Source organism: Perna viridis, chromosome 1, assembly GCF_037379345.1.
Source record: "Perna viridis isolate PV_CMFRI_1.1 ecotype Kerala chromosome 1, ASM3737934v1, whole genome shotgun sequence".
NCBI lineage: Eukaryota > Metazoa > Mollusca > Bivalvia > Mytilida > Mytilidae > Perna > Perna viridis.
The window spans coordinates 37,824,048-37,841,734 of record NC_142445.1 but is presented as its reverse complement, the minus strand read 5'-3'; the positions used below and the strand labels follow the sequence as shown (position 1 = coordinate 37,841,734).

Here is a 17,687-nt window from a genome sequence, read left to right as displayed (position 1 = left end):
CTAATCTTATTTTACACAAGAGAACAGTTTATGATATTTTATGGTACCCATTATATTAGCACCTCTATGTTTGGGCTGTTACTTTTCGTGCATTTTTTTCAGTTTTAATCCTGAAATTTCCAATTTTAACCTTGAAATTTTAGTTTTAATCTCGGCATTTCCACTTTCAACCTCAAATTCCAATTTTAATCTTGGTATTTCCACCTTACTTCAGTAATGCGAAATATATATAAATGACACGGTTTTGATGACGTGGATATTTTACTAGGTGATGTTTGCATATTTTTTTTTTTTGGAAACGAGCCAGCAGCAACAATAATGATCATAATTATTATAATGATGATGATAAACATTAAAAAAGCTCGGTTTGTCGACAAATCTTGTAACTTGAAAATGCATTTAATTTTGATCTTATTTTCAGATTAATGTTAGTTACAGGTATATTGTGCTTAGCCTTTTCATCTGCAGGTAATATTTTACACAACGTAAAACATCTCCTAAAGCAACGGTAACTCACATTGCTGAATAATCATGGCGTGATGTAATTTTTATAACAGCTGATTCAAACGATGTTTTAGGTCTTTTAGTTTTATTGGGATAAACATGATCTGGCTTCTACCTGGTTGTTTTAAAATACCTCTTTCGACATTAATCGGATGATTACGAGTTCCAATTTTAATTTCAATTGATTGATTGATTGTTGGGGTTTAACGCCCGAGCAGCAGTAATTCAGCTATATTCAGGCGATCAACATGAAATGTATGATAAAATGAACATGACATGATGACGATATGAAAAATGGGATGGGTCACAAGTATAATGGGGTCAACAAATTTTGATCGCCACTGGAAATAGGGAGACGTGGGTAAGGTCGGGCAATTTAGCTCCTGTTGCAGGGCCCAATGGTTCCTACTCCGACAGAATACCGCAGAAGGGTTCTTTAGTACACGTTCAATTCCACAATTAAGATCTGAAACTGGACAAATATAATAGTGATCAGATGTATCAGTCTAGTATTTTTATTGTCCTTTTGACCAAACGTTGTCTACTGACTACAGATATACATAATAACTAATATCCAAACATGTTCGTTGTCATCAAATGTTTTCAGTTTGTATCTTTTATATTTTGGAATTCAAATACATATGGCAACAAATTTTCATTAATTTCATTTCATTAATTTCATTAATTTAATATCAAAAGTAATAAGCTTTCTGATAGGTTAAAACATTTTGTGCAGCATGTCATGGACCAAACTTTGTAACGTCAGCAAACGTTTTGATGGCATTCTCGTTAAATTTGATACTAATATTACATTATAAGGAATGACTGATATATTTTTTTTTGTTCTATTTTAAATAACGTCAGTGCCCGTGGTGCACACTTAAAAATAACCTGCTAAGCAGGTGGTGCACACTTGAAAATAACCTGCTAATCAGGTTATTTAATGTGCACCACGGGATTGAGGTTATTTTTTCATAGACCGTAAAAAAGTCATTCCTTTTTTCTTCTCATAATATGCACACTTCAAAATAGTTTCAATAATACGATGAATTTTGTAGATTTTTTTGTCATTTTGCTTTATATTTATACTTGTTGCATGCAACATTTTTGGATTGCATTTTGATTTGATTTTTCTTTATTCAGGTTTAGAGTAGAGTACAGGGTTATCTGTACCGAGAAAAGTATAGAGTGAAAATATTATTATTCATGTGGTACAAATTTCCGTGGTTCGTGGGTTTGGCAAACAACCGAAAGATAATTACCTTTTTACTTGTATGATGGAGTTGTCAAATTTGTTAAATTAAGAAACTACGAACTTACGTTTACAATACAACATCATGACATGATCAATATTTTATAAGAAATACTTAACGTGTATAATCAATAATTATTCCTAAAAAATGTGAAACTCTATAAACCGAACCAATTTTAGATATCTACAATTACTTCGGGTTTAAACAGGTGTTCGGTTTAGTAATACCAAGATTCATTATACATTTAAGTACCAGTCCATATAAATTTCAGACACTGCCAATGGTGAAGTGTATGGCAAGCCAAAGTGGACAAAAATCAATATTTTGTAATATGTTCATTTTTGTCCACTTTGGCTTGCCATAGAAATGATTCATGGTGAATGCATGAATCACCTTCTGTCTGATTTAAGACTGATACTTAAATTGTTTAAAAGGACCTTCAAAAGACTCTGGTGTAGACAGATTTTGGATTTTTTTCAGGGATCGGTTTAGACAAGTTTTAGTGTATATCTTTTTAATTTTGGTTCATTTTGGTAGTATTATTTGATCCATGGTTAATTTGCCCTGGCTTAATTTGTGTTGGCTTAGCTGGGTGTGCTCATAATGCAACAACTATTCAGGTAAGTAGATAAATGCATTTCAATAACAGAAAAACATTTAAAAGTTAAATAATACAAAACAATACAAAGGTAAATGAACACACAGACACATAAATATTCATATTGTTGCAACTGGTCTATCCTTCCAGTTTAAGTGGAGCCCAGGTTGCCCATTTACTTTTGTTTCTTTGTACATGCCGTTTTGGTAATTTTATGTTCTTTGTTGAATTTGTCTGTTTTCCTAGTCTAGTTGTCATCCTTCAAATCTTTCCTATGATTACTGTTCGCATCTTTGATTTCCATATAAGAAGATTGTTTGGTTAAAACGTTTTTTTTTTCGGAATTCATTCTGCTCGTCTCTGTTTTTATTTCAGACTTTTTTCTCTCTTGTAGTTTGTTTTGGTTCTTAAAATATTTTCCTCCCTCCTGAATATACCTTTTCATTGACACTTCAGTACTTAAGCTTTTAAAAAATATATATCTAAAACTGCTTCATTTTCGTTACAGCTTCCGCATTCAAGACAATATATCCAAGAAAAATCAAACAGAATGTTCAAACAGAATTTCTTCTGACGTCAGATTTTTACGATTGGACGTTTTTTTTTCAGTGAATAAATAATGTATGAGCGCGGTTGATTCGTATAAACGAGAACATTTGTCTTATGTGACATAAAAGTTGATATGTTTATAAGAATATCGTGTATACTTCTTTTTGATACATTATACATTTGATTTTGAATATCACAAAATTTGTTATCAAGTAAAGGAGAACACTTGCATTTATAATACTAAAAGTGAAAATAAAAAAAAAGTTGTGTAATGTTAAACCTGATAAATCCATAATTTCAATCGGTAATGCCTGTAATTTCCGTTTTTTTTTCCTTTGATATTTCCATTTCTTATACGGGCTTTCCATTTTTACTTTTCATTGTCTAGAGTTTATTGGTTCGGTTATTGTGTTATTACCCTTGATTTATATCTTGACATTTTCAAGAAAAAAGCACAAAATTTGGAAGACCTCTTTAGATTAGAACGAGAAACGTGCTTTGATTTCTATTCATAGATCTTAGGTTGACTTTGTGTTTTTAAAGGGACTTCCCGTTTTATGTTATAATGTTTGGGACTTTACAAATAGGGGGAGTGTAATTTAAATTCTAGTACAGTATAATGATATTGTAGTGGAAGGTCTCAACCGTAATCTTGATAAATCATGATTAGATCGGTAATATGCATGCATTTAAAATGTTAAAAATGTTTAAGGGCCATTTTATGTAAGCAAACTATCAAGAGTCAGGATTGACAGTCAGTTGGAGGAGGTTTTCTAACCATAAGACGAATATGATATCCCGAATATCATTGTGTAAAATATATGATAAAGTCTATATCCATATTAAAACAATAAAATAAACTTGAGGAAAATGATGACTACGTACTTTGGATACATAAGTAAATGTTTCTATTTAGTTTATTAATACTAATAAAAAAAGTAGTTATTGCTTATTACAGCACTAAACCTTAACTGCCGTATTGGCCTTTAATTGATTAAACTCAACCTCTGAGATAATACTACTGTGAATGTTCTTTAATTCGTGGATACCAATTTTCATGGATTACGGAGGAAACACAAGTTCGTGGATTCTTGATTTCGTGGTTATGATGTTTTCAAGATACATATCGATGGGAATCTCTTTTCTGTGAGAACCAAATTTAGTGGTTTCGTCTACCAACGAAAACCACGAAAATTAGTACCCCACGAATAATAATACTTTGACAGTATTCAATGGAAATTTTGCTTATCGTAATTAAGTTCAGTTAAAAAACACCGAGGCGTCATTGTTTTAAACATTTTATATAAAATAATGTAGCTCGTTTGACAAATTTGGTAGAACTAATCGATGCATGATTTGGCTTCCTATTTTGAGTACTTGTATGTAATATATTTTTGGAACTTGAACTTCAAAGTATTTGGTTCTAATGCTGCTAATCAGATGCTACTTCTTGCAACACGAGTTCACAGCCTTAAATAATTTGCAACATTTGTGGTATGTTTGTGAAACCAATGGGTTGATGGTTCGTCCCCAAGGGTATTTACCAACTCAGCCTTCTGATATATATATCACAGATAATTTACCGAAATTCGCAGTAGCGCAGAATTTTAAATCTCCGAATGACGTGGCTTTATTCCTTGTATCAAACATGATAGCTACTATGTTTTTTTAGCTCGTTTGACATTCTTTGATAGAAATTAATCATATTCATGTGATTGGTATTTTTGTATTCTGATATCAACTCATACTAGTACATATAAGTTAAATTTCAAACTTATTTGGTATGGAAACTAAATACTCATTTGTAAAATCAAAACACTGTTCAAAATCTTGTTATAAAAATGGGAAAACAACTTCCAAGCCCAAGAAAAACGTATACACCCTTCGTGTCGTGAGTATCAGTTTCTAAAAAAAGACGACTTCCATCTGCTTTACCTTTCTCTTTCATCATCTGATAAGACATTTAATGAGCGGGACGTTAAGTGTATATTGATCCATTTCCCGGAGATACAGGTTGCAAGTGGGGATATTTTGCTGCAGGCTTCAGTGTGTAATTTAATGATATTTCATGCTGGATTCTCAATGTTTTCGTCTTTGATTAAATTTGTCTTATTTTTGCCTCTGATTTAAATATTTGGTCAATTTTACTTAAATCTATTTCATAATTTTGATTATGTTTGAAATTGATATCAATATATTACTTATGTTTTACAGTTTTAGTTTGCTTAATTTATATTGGAAAATGATTTTCGTTAATCTACATCAATATTTCACAATTTTTGTCTATTAACACCATCAGGTTTTCCTATGATTCAGCAAGATAGAGCGATTAACTAAATGTATAATCGAAAATACATTTAACCCTTATGCATTCCCAGTAGGTTGCAACCAGTTCATTGATAACATATTTATAAATACTTTTTGTAAAACAACTTCAATTCTATGAATTTTTAAAATATTCTCTAGTTTGTTGAAGGACGCACTTTTGTAGACAATTTGTTTAATCAGTATGTTAGGGGTACATTATATTAGTGTTATAAATGTAATCTTTGGACATTTATTTTAATGTGTGTGTTATTAAAAATGGAATTTCAACGACATTGTCATAAAATGATATATTAAGGCGGTAGACCTAGAGTAAAGGACATAACTCTTGAAATCAGTGATATGTTTGCATCATATTCCATTTCACCAAAGCCTCTCAGGCTTTCATTTGAAATAGAATGAAATCAATCCAAGGTACTTTGATGCTTAAATGAGATTGATGTGAAATGCTTAACACAAACGTTCCTATGATTTGTAAGAGTAATATCCTTTACCCTAGGTTTTCCTCCTTAATTCAAACTTTTCAAAATTGAATTAATAAACTTAGGAACCCTGCTTATATTTCTTCATATTTTTTCATCCCAGACATCAGAATGTGTGGTACAGTGAACCTGCCTAAACCGAATTCTGAATAATCCAAACACCTGTATAAAAAGACACTTTTATAACGGTTAAAAAGTTGGTTCGAACCTTTGTGAACCAAACACTTGTCTAAAATGAACATATTTTAGAGTCCAAATGGAGTACGGTTTAGACTGGTTTCACTCTGTTTCAACTAATCACTTGATTTAGTTCATAAGCATAATCGAAGATCAAAAAAGTTGTTTTTAAGAAAACAACAAAGTGAGCAGAGATTAGCTGCTTGCGAAGTTGTCATTTTATGCAGCGATGATACTATGCCTGTAATACAGTATATTAGAGCATAGCTCGTAATATCTAAGATTTTCAAATTATAAAGAGATGGCAAGCTTCAAGTGTTCTTGTATTATTATTTTTTTTACGGTTTTTAATTTTCCGGTTTTTCCCATAATATTGCCATTTGATATACAGACTTTCCTTTTAGATTCCTTTTGACTAAATTTTAGCAGTTCAGTAATTTTGTTATTACCTTACATGAATTACTATATTTAGCGATACGGGAGATTTCACATATTTGTTTACTGATTCTTCTCTTTCAGGTTGTAAATCTTTTTCCAATGTTTTCGTCAACAATAGTTGCTTTATTTTGTGGACTGTATGAAAACTCGTCAATAGTATTCCAGACAGTAAAGGTATTCGTTTCAATAGAGGGTTGTTGCATGATTGCTTTATCTTCTAAGTTGTAATTGTACAAGAAAAAAACGTAATTTAGGTTATAAAACCATTAACTGGTCTTAATGGTAACTGGGAAACTAAAAAAAGAGAATATTAACTTTAAAAAATAGCATTATTCAGATCATCCATAAAAGCTTTTGAGACACTATTTTATATAATTTATAATCTGACGCCATCAATTTATCATATATATTTTGTATCCCCTCAACGAAAACTCTTGTGTGTTTCTATCGGTTTATATGTTATTTGTTCTCTTTGAAATTTATTAACCGTGTCGGTATTGTACAAAGCAGGGTCTGTAAAACATGAAGCATTTTCCAAGAGACATTTACCCATTATCTATCAATCAATTAATCAATCAATCAAGTAAAACATTTTGCTATAATACGAGGATTTAAAATAAAATGTTTGCTTTGAACAGTTATTCACTCAAGCTTTCGATTTATACATGTTTCGAAATTATTTTGATATAATTCCCTACTGTTGGCAGGTTGCCTACGGACTAGGAATAAATCACAAAACAGCCTTCATATGTTTGGCTTGTCTTTGTTTATTGTTGATTTTTTTCAGCACGTTCCTTATTTTACCGAAGAGCTTTATTTATGGACCAATGCAGAATATCGAAATACAAATCAATGTAGACGAAACAGCTGACTTTCACCGAAAAGAAGAATTGAATTTGACAAACGAAAGTAAGCATGTCATTTCCTTTGAGATTTTTGTAATTTTCAACCGAGAATAAGTACTGGTTATCGGGTAAACGATGAAGCGAGTTTAATGAAAGTTCAATTAATTTAACGTTGATTCCGGAGTTGTGTCCGGTTTTCGACAAGCCTTTATAACGCTTACGGTCATTGTCAGCGTTCTTGAATGGCGAACGGATCTAAAAAATGAAATGCATGCAATTCAATATTTTCAACCTGAATAAGACGGAATGCTATGGAACGCCTAAACTGCCAGATGAGATACACATTTGTTTACGTGTTGTCAATTTTATATTACTTGCTGTGGTTTTATAATTACATGTGGTCATTTTGTATTTACGTTATGTAGGAACATCTTTACATTATGTCGCTTTGTCTTTACGTTCTGCCATTTCGTCATTACGTTCCGTCATTTCGTCTTTATGTTCTGTAATTTTGTCTTTACGTTCTGTCGTTTTATGATTACGTTATGTCAACATATATTTACGGTATGTGAATTTATCTTTACGTGCAGTGGTTTTCTTATAACGTGAGGTCGATTCATCTTTACGTTATGTCGATCTCTAAATACTTTACGTGCATTTTCTTTTCTTTACGTGCAATGATTTTTTCTTTACGTGATGTGGTTTCTTCTTTACTTGATGTGGACAAAAAAATCATGATGACGTATGACCCCGGAACTTTTCGATCCGGTGTAAACTTCAAATCAGTCCGTAAACGGCAAAATAGACGTCACAACGCCGATTAGAAAAATGCTGAACGAAATACACTTGGGTTGTCTATCCAGTCACCCTAGAGTGTTTATTCTATAATAGTAAAAAATAGTTTATTTGTTATTTGCGTTCAATAGTATCACAGTTGATACACCTGGGACCCTGTTGATGACTTGTGGCGATTTTCGTAGTCAAAATATATATATTTTTTTAATTCGTGGGAATTTCGACTCCCGCGAAAATTTGCATAGATTAGACTCTACAAGATATTGCGTGACTAAATTTAATTTTCTACATTAATAAACCACCAAAACTAATTTTCAAGAAAGAATTTTCAAAAAATGTTAAAAATATTACCCCTACCCCTAGAAAACTGTTTTAAAATTTAACCCCTTCTCCGAAAAAAACTGGTCTCAGTATCAAGCATAATTGTCAATCACAGCATACCGACACTGTGAAACTCATATTTTAGGCATTCATAATTTAAAGATAATTATTTGCCCAAAATATCTGAACAATTCAGGCGTGTGATTTTTTTATAGGGTTACAATTACTATAAAATCGTAAAATAAAGTAGAATTTACAGAATTTCAGAATTTATTCTATATCACCCGTTACTATCTTTTTTTCAGAATACAGTAGTTTAAACAAACTTTTGTGTGATACAGTAGATTTGTATAGTGTCTAAGCTTTCAAAGCGGCCAGGTAATTAATATTTGAACTTTTCCAAGTAAAGTTGGTGCAAAAATTACCACCCCTACCCATGAAAAAAAAACCTCAACATGAACCAAAATGTTAATTTTTAACATATAAACGGCGTACACTGGGAATGTTGCGGGCGATTGCTTTCATTATCGATGCATCCAACATATTTCCTAATTTCAACAGCGTAGGCGACAATAATGTGTTTTTTTCATAAAAAAGGAAAAAAAATCATAAAGAAATTCAAACGCCTGAATTGATCAGATATGTTGAGTAAATCATTATCTTAATTATGAATGCCTAAAATATGAGTTTCACAGTGTCGGTATGCTGTGAATGAAAATTTTGTTTGATACTGAGACCAGTTTTCTAGGGGTAGGGGGTAATATTTTTAACACTTTTTGAAAATTCTTTCTTGAAAATTAGTTTTGGTGGTTTATTAATGTAGAAAATTAAATTTAATCACGCAATATCTTGTAGAGTCGAAATTCTCATGTTTTTGGAATTAAAAAAATATACTTTCACTACGAAAATCGCCACAAGTCATCAACAGAGTCCCAGGTGTATCAATTATGAAAATATTGAACGTAAATAACAAATGAGCTATTTTTTACATTAGAATAAACACTCTAGGGTGACTGGATAATCTACCCAAGTATATTTCGTTCAGCATTTTTCTAGTCGGCGTTGTGACGTCTATTTTGCCGTTTACGGACTGATTTGAAATTTACACCGGATCGAAAAGTTCCGGGGTCACACGTCATCATGAAATTTTTGTCCACATCACGTAAAGAAGAAATTACTGCACGTAAAGAAAAGAAAATGAACATAAATATTTAGATATCGACATAACGTAAAGATGAAACGACCTCACGTTATAAGAAAACCACTGCACGTAAAGATAAATCCACATAACGTAAATATATGTTGACATAACGTAATCATAAAACGACAGAACGTAAAGACAAAATTACAGAACATAAAGACGAAATGACAGAACGTAATGACGAAATTGCAGAACGTAAAGACAAAGCGACATAATGTAAAGATGTTCCTACATAACGTAAATACAAAATGACCACATGTAATTACAAAACCACAGCAAGTAATATAAAATTGACAACACGTAAACAAATGTGTATCTCATCAGACAGTTTAGGTGCAACATCATCTTATGATGCAGGATTTGTCACCAAAAAGCCGATATTTTCAGAATCACAAGGTGAAATATTATCTTAATGATGCATGGTACGATATTCAATATTTACAGACTAGCAAGATGCCGTATTATCGTTTCTATCTTTTAAAACCCTGATACATAGAATCACAAAGTGCAACTTTCCCGTTTTTTGTGAGATGGATTTGTCATTCAGAACGCCAAAGTTACTAACTTATAAAGCCAAACGTTATTGTTTATTATAGTACAGATTTGACTCTTACAGTGTAACCACAATTGCAGTAGGATTTGCCATTATGATGTTCATTTAATACCCGACATGGCCTATGAATGGAAAACTGTACATGTTTGTTCTTAACGATATGTATAGAATTCGATATGACCAGCAACATTTTCTCAGAAGACCGAATTCGAAAAGCAGCAAATCTGTTTTCGAATCTCTTCGCATATTCAGAATGCGGTTTATACTTAGTAAGACAATTTTTGTATATTGTATTTTATTTATATGTAAGTGAATAAAATGAAATTGTTGCAGTGATGGGCGGGCGGAATCTGGCAAGATGAGAGGGGGTCAGGATCCTATAATTCTGTGTTGGACCATATTATTTTATACCTTTCAGTGGTACCACGGAAAGGTGGGTTTAAATAAGGCTTTATCTGTTACCAGAGCGGTCGGTTCACGACTGGTACCAGTCGGAATTTCTCGTCCTCTGTAACCAGGGTGACAAATTTACATGTGGCCTAAGGTATGTGAGGAATGGGCTCCCTGTTCACTCAGTAATGCACGGGGGAACTTCCATTATCGCTGTTACCAGCGAAACGCCTACCTTAGCCAATTTACTTCTCGGCGGTTTGTACCGTCTTGCCAGATCTCGTCTTTCCGCTTTCTGCAGCCGTTTTGCCAACACAGCATTTCAAATTTCATTGAATCTTTTATTAAATGCATTTATTTATAAGTACGTAAAAAGAAGTTTCCTAAATGCTTGTACATGACATCCTGGAAGGTTTTGTGCACTATAACTCTGGTTTAATCCACTATTTCCATACAAAATGCCCGTACCATCGCGGTAATTTCAAACATTCTCGTTCCCATGTGTAATATTGACTTTCCTTTTTTACTATTGTCTGTATTTAATCAGTTCGGTAATTTTGTTATAACTAATCATCGCGTTAAAATATGATATCGGTATAAATAGGAAATGTTTTATCACATAATCAAATTTAGAAAAACACAACTTCTTGAAAGAATAAGTACTTCTACTAACCGACGGAAGTTGGTTAAAAAGAATAATCAAAAGAACCAATATTCTAGCAGAAATCAAAAGAATGTAAAGACATGACATGGAAAACAGACACACACAACAAAGAACATAAAATAACCAAAAAAAATATGTACAAGGCAACAAAAGTAAATGAGCAACTCGGACCCCACTGGGAGCATTGACCACGTGCACCTGTAGGGTAAGCGTCCTATTTGTTTATGGTTTTTTTCAGAAAAGATCTTTTCTGTCTGGTTGGTATTGTCTGATGTTAAGTGGCGTTTTTTTTTTAAGTAAAACAATTTTAAAATTAAGGATTTATTTGAAAATTTAATATCTTTTCTTCAATGTAAGGTAGCTTTAGATATTTTATTGATAAAATGTACAATTTTCTTTCATATAAAGCCTACTAATTAAAAAGATTTAAGTTGAAATTGTCATAGAATTTGCTGACAAAAAAGGATTAACGTCCCCTTTCAATTTAATTGATTTTTCTACCACTGGCGGACATATTATTAGTACCCTAAGAATACTCGAAAGCAATCTAAACTACATACAAAAAAATGCATTATCTCCTTACTCGTGAATCAACTCCCTTTTATCGCTGAAACAATAAAACAGAAAATAAATCAATAAATCTTAATTATACTTTTCTTATGAAGGTCACCAGAAAAAAAAACGCAGAAAAGTTTGAAATGGTATATGACATCTTTGACTTATACTAGCCATACGCTATGGATGTCGATTCATGCTTTGTTCTATGCTGTATTTCTTAGTATATTACATATCAGATTAGAAATATTGTCAAGAGGACAGGGAGATGTAGGTAAGCTTTAAGTACTATTCGGTGTAAGAATCAGGCGATGGGTGGCACATCATAATTCTGAATTTGGACCTTTTTTGCCTAAAATGTATTCAATACATCTAGAAAATAACTTAAAAGCTATTTTATTCACCCTGAAGCCATGATTCCATAGTGCATACAACTTAATGTGACTATCAATATCGTAAAAAAGGCAAATTTTACAAACATTTTGATGGTTATTTTTGGAGGTTATCAGGTATAAATACTTAGTTAATGCAATAAATATCAGCGTTTTTTCCCTTCATGTGCCACACATTATAAACTTTTTTGCCCGATTCTTAAATGGTTTTAGCAATGAACTTTGAAATCGAAGATTTATATTCAAATTTCTTTTCTCATTTATTTAGCAAAATTCATATATAGACATTCAATTAACAAAATAGAAGTTGCCTCATTTCATTTCTTTTACTCTGAAGGCGTTTTATTCATAAAATAATATTATGTCCCCAAACACATTTTTTGGGGAAGATATTTCTTTCACTCTCAGATACATTTTAGAATATGAATTTGGTTAATGTTGTAGCTAATTATTACCTTGGTGTATTTGCCTACATGACATTTGGGTCTATTGTTTGGTCGATAATAGCGGGATTGGTATATGATGCTGGACGTAAAATATATCGAGGTATTATTAACAGTCCTAACCTAAACAATTCGAAAATCTGACTAAACTAGATGCTTTTTTAAGTAACTTCGTATAATGGTAAATGTATCTCAAATCTTAGTAAAAAGAGCACCTGTCTTGACCGAATAAGTCGGAAATGGGTTTGGTTTAAATAGGTTTCAATGCAGTTGAACAATTATATAATTATGAACACACAACTTTTAATCTAATCAAAGCCACAAAAGGGAGTGTTACACCATCGCGAGTTTTAGTGAAAACAATGGTATATGCACTTATACTAAGTAAAGGTCAGCGGCGAATCCAGAAAGGGTGTAGGAGGTAGTAAAGTTCATAAGTCCAGCTATAAATTCTTTAAAATGAAATTGTTTAACTTATTTTTGGCCCGAACCTGTTTTTGTGCCATGATTCTTTTACTTCTAATACTTACTAAATTCTTTTGTTGATAAAAAATGAGTCTCCCATTATATGTTTTTTTTTTAACTTAATGACGAAAGTTGTGATATTCTAAGTCTCGAAACATTACACTATTGACTTAGATTTTCTCCAAAACATAATAAAAATTGCAATGTCAAATAACGTGCACAATTAGACAAATAATGTAGAAAGTTGTATCTCAGACGAGTGTCACTATGTTGCAGGATCACCTTTTCCGTCCAATAAATGGAGACCACCATTGGTACCCTTGATAGCATGTGGAGTTTTTATAACAACAGTTTTTAGTTTTATGATGGATGTCAGCGTCACACTTCTTCTTCCAATTTCATAGCATTCACCCTGTTTAGAACATTTTTGTATTCGACGACAATAGCTTTTTTGAACGACGCGTTTGTACCTTCAGAAGTGTTACTTTTTTTTCGTATAAACATTTTGTATTTCTTTGTTTACAAATCGCGATATGCATAGCTCGGAAAAGCATAACATCCGCAAAAAGTCCTCTTAAATTTTGCATAGAAAATGAAGCAAAATTTTTGGCAACGTATATTTGTAATGGTTATCTTTTATCTCTGCTGAGTTAGCAAAAGAACAGTGCGTTCTATTTCATTTTATTTTTAATAAAATCAAGGGAATCAACATTTGAGCAGAAATCAAGAGAATATAATACAAGGATAAAGACAAGGAAACTAGGCACAAACAACAAAGATCATGAAATAACCAAAATAACGCGAACAAAAAAAAAACAAAAAACAAATGCAAATGAGCAACCCGGAGCATGGACCAGATGCACCAGTAGGGTAGCCATCCTGAGCTTTTCTAGAAACACCCGCCGAGTTGCTCATCAAATATCAAGGAATATATCAATGTTGGTCGAATCAATTAATACATTACTAGAAATATGTTGTTTCCTTTCAGATTTCCAAAGGTATATTTTGGATATTTATATGGGATGACAATATTTATAAATGGTTTATGCTCCCTAATTTAATACGGATTTCTTGAGTGGGTAATATCTTATTTAGACGCACATCGTCATGTACGTTTTTCAATGAAAATAAACAAGCGAAAATGTTTATTCTTAAACAATAATTATTCTTCATTTATTGTCATGATCGTAAATTTAACAAAAATAAACAAAATACGCACACGCATAAACACATACATACATACGTACATACATACATAAACTCAAGTTAAAAATCGAAAAGTGAAACGAACAAGAGTAAGATAGTCAAAGACAAAAAAGACAGTAACAAACATAACCACAAAAAAAAAGAAAAATATTTCGTATAGTCCAACTCATTTTTCGTAATTTTTTCTACAAATTAAACATCAAAATTCTGTTTTTACGTTCAGGCCTTGCACTTGTATTTTGATGTTTTGACGCTTTAGCATCTTTTTTTAGCAGATATTGATGCTTAATTGATTCCCAAAAGATATAGCTTTCTTTGCTATATGTAAAATCTACCTGCCAAGTTTAATGCAATACCAAATAACGCAAAATTTTTAACAGGAAGATTCTGTCCCATTTTGCCAGATTGAAACAAAAGCTTTACTTTTTATGGTTTAGAATATTTCTTACAAGAGAATCTTAAAAGTGCTTGTACAAAGTGAGAGAAATCCTGTATAATCGTTGTGTTACCTTGCTTTTAAGTTTACCATGATAAAATCTGTAACGAAATATAATCGGAGGCCATGCTTCCAATCAGTACATATGTACCGAAAAAGATTGTATTTACAAAAAGTATAAACTTTTTATTTAAATGTTTGTAACAAAATACGTTTGATTATTATAACTACCAGTCATGTTTTTCAGGTTCTTATAACGTTGATATTACTTGCTGTACTTGCATTCCTTCATCCACTGCAACTTTGGATACGTTCGCGTAAATCAAGTTCTCAGGGATACATCGACCGTGATTTCAGTGACTTCACAAAATGTAAACTTCTGAAACATCAAAATCCGAAGAATAAGGCGAAATTTGACACATATTGAAGGGATTCAGAATCAGAATATGCAGGACATTCAAAGGGTCAACATGTATAATAACTACAACCCGCTTTCTTTACACTTGGCATACTTTAATTTGTATTATTCAGTAGATGCATCATTACTTCAATATGACCTTTGGCAATTTTTAAATGAGATCGGAATATGACAATTCTGACAGTATATTCATAGAATATGACTACGACAGGTTACGTCTTCGTTTAATTATTTTTCAATACACCATAGTAGGAAGTTGAAGGGAAATCTACTTAATCAGTCAATTATTTCAGTGCTTCTGACATTCTAGCCTAGAAAATGATCTTGATTTGATCCATTAGACTTGTAAAACCAATCTTGTTGTGTGACTGTGGAATTTCGAGATTTGGTAACAATAAAATTGTCGTAAAACATTTTTTAAAAGTTTCATAAACAACAACTCCCACAATGATTTATAAAGACTTTGTAAATATTATTCAGCCTTATATATTAAATTGAAACAATTTCTTATTGGATAATCATCCTAAAACGAATAGAGAAAAACTATATAAAATTATAGATGAAATTCAACTTTCAAAAATAATACTAAACGTCATTTTGACTTTAATAGGTACTTGAAACATCTTGATAAAATGTGGCATACAATGTGTATGATCATTTTATCTTTTCTTTGATGGCAAATGGCTACAACGCACTGTTGAAAAGTTTGATAAACAAATGTGTTTCATGGATAAAATTCAAATATTGAAAATGAAAATGTCGCTAAATATGAAAAAAAAACAATTATATGAATATTGCATATTTCTGTATGCAATCTCTCATCAGCAGCACTCGAATCTAATTCTTAGTAAGTTCAAGTTTCAAAAGTGAATTGCATACAAGAAGTACTCAATACTATGTATGTCAAAATAACTGCGTAATTGTTGTCACATGCTTAAAACAAGGAATGAAGCCTAGGTGTTTTAGGGGTTTCGAATCCTGTGCCACGCAAATTTCGGTAAATAGTATATGATATATACAGTGCTGTGCCATAATGTACCAGCAAAATCCAAGATGGCGCCGGTGAAGTGTGAAAATGTTGCATAAATAAAACATCAATTAATGTGTTTAAATGTACTTACTTTTATTCAATACTTTGTCATTTCGCCCTTCACTTTCAAAACTTTCCGGCACATATATGCACACTGTCTGTCTAAAGAGGGAACATAACAACTTTCTCCTGCGATAAGTTAAAATGTGCATTTTGATATATATGTATGAGTTTATGTTACAAGTACCAATAAAAGAATTTGGACCTTTCACAACTCAGTATTTCGATTGAAAGAGCTTTCTATCCATCTGAAAATCGGGCTTTCATCAACAACCATTAGATAGTTGATTGATTTTCTTTTAATTTGCTCATTTGCGTTTTGCAAAATAAAAACAAAATATTTATGACTCCCTTTTCTGCATTCATTTTATCTATTAGCATTCTGCTTTTCCATACATTTTTAAAGTTCTGCCCACACTATTTTGCGTTTCAGTCATTCTACTCCGATCGAATTCCTATAAACTATAAGAATTTGTTCTATTCTTTTTTTTTTTTTTGGGGGGGGGGGGGTTATTATTTATTTTTTAATAACACAAAATAAAGATACTCTTAGTCTTTCTATATCCCTTTGATTTCGATTTTTTTTTGTCTCTTTCAGTTGCATATTTTCTATACTTGTAATTGCTGAGACAAGTATAAGTGTCTAGTTCTTGTTATCTAAAGCGAAAATTATTTCTGTTTCATTTCCCCATTTCCCGATCGACGAAAAACCCTCCAAACGTTCAAAAAGTGAAAGTTCGACAAATCGCTAGACATTTGTTTTGTTCGAATTTCATCCGGTTTAAACCATAAATTAAATATGTGTATTCCTAAGTGTATGTACAATTACAAAGTATTATTATTTCATAGAATAAATTGCCAATTGATTGTAGAATTGCGTTGGAGCATGACATTTTCTCAACGAACCCGGAAAATATTGACATCTGACATTTCGCTAGACATTTTCAAAAAGACGTAACGTTTTTGTTTGTAATGAAAATATTATCAATGTCGACGTAGAATTGCTGAAAGTATGTACATTTTAGAAAATGTTAATCGGAAAAGAATATTGTGTAAATAAGTTTTTACATTAATAACAGAATTTGCCAACACTTTCATTTTTGCATTGAATATTTTTTTGCCTAAAATTAACACAATTTCGATAATTATCTCAAAAGGAACATATGATATTATTCTTCAATGCAAAGTTTGGCGAATTTCGCACCCTCTGCAATAGCGCAATTCACTATTTTAGCTTTTTTGAACCTACACTGTGCTACACCTGACATGCGGAAATTTGACGGTTTTTTATGAGTTTTTGGAAAGTTTAATGGATTATAAAGAATTAGAAGTACCATTTGTGACAAATATTCAGGACTTATTATTTGTCCTAATTCCTACAATATACAGTTTTCACATAATCACAGTTTTGATTGTTTACAATAGTCATTTATAGTTTAGATAGGTGTGTTTTTCAACACAGCCGCAATAGCGTGCGTAACGTCTGAGCAATCACTGGCTATAAGTTGTCCTCCAGTATGTCGATGTATTTTTGTCCATTTATAGTACCATTTACTGTTGTAACAGTTCCAACACCATGGTAAGTAA

The 17,687-nt window shown here is 31.8% G+C and overlaps 1 long non-coding RNA gene across 1 annotated transcript; it reads right to left on the bottom strand.

Annotated features, from left to right (window-relative positions):
* Positions 1-14,094: 14,094 nt before the first annotated feature.
* On the bottom strand, positions 14,095-16,609 carry LOC148628627 (uncharacterized). The gene is made up of 2 exons (XR_015924061.1): positions 16,132-16,609; positions 14,095-14,971 (listed from the first exon to the last, which is right to left on the bottom strand). It is a non-coding gene; the product is annotated as an uncharacterized LOC148628627 (long non-coding RNA).
* Between the last annotated feature and the right edge of the window lie 1,078 nt (positions 16,610-17,687).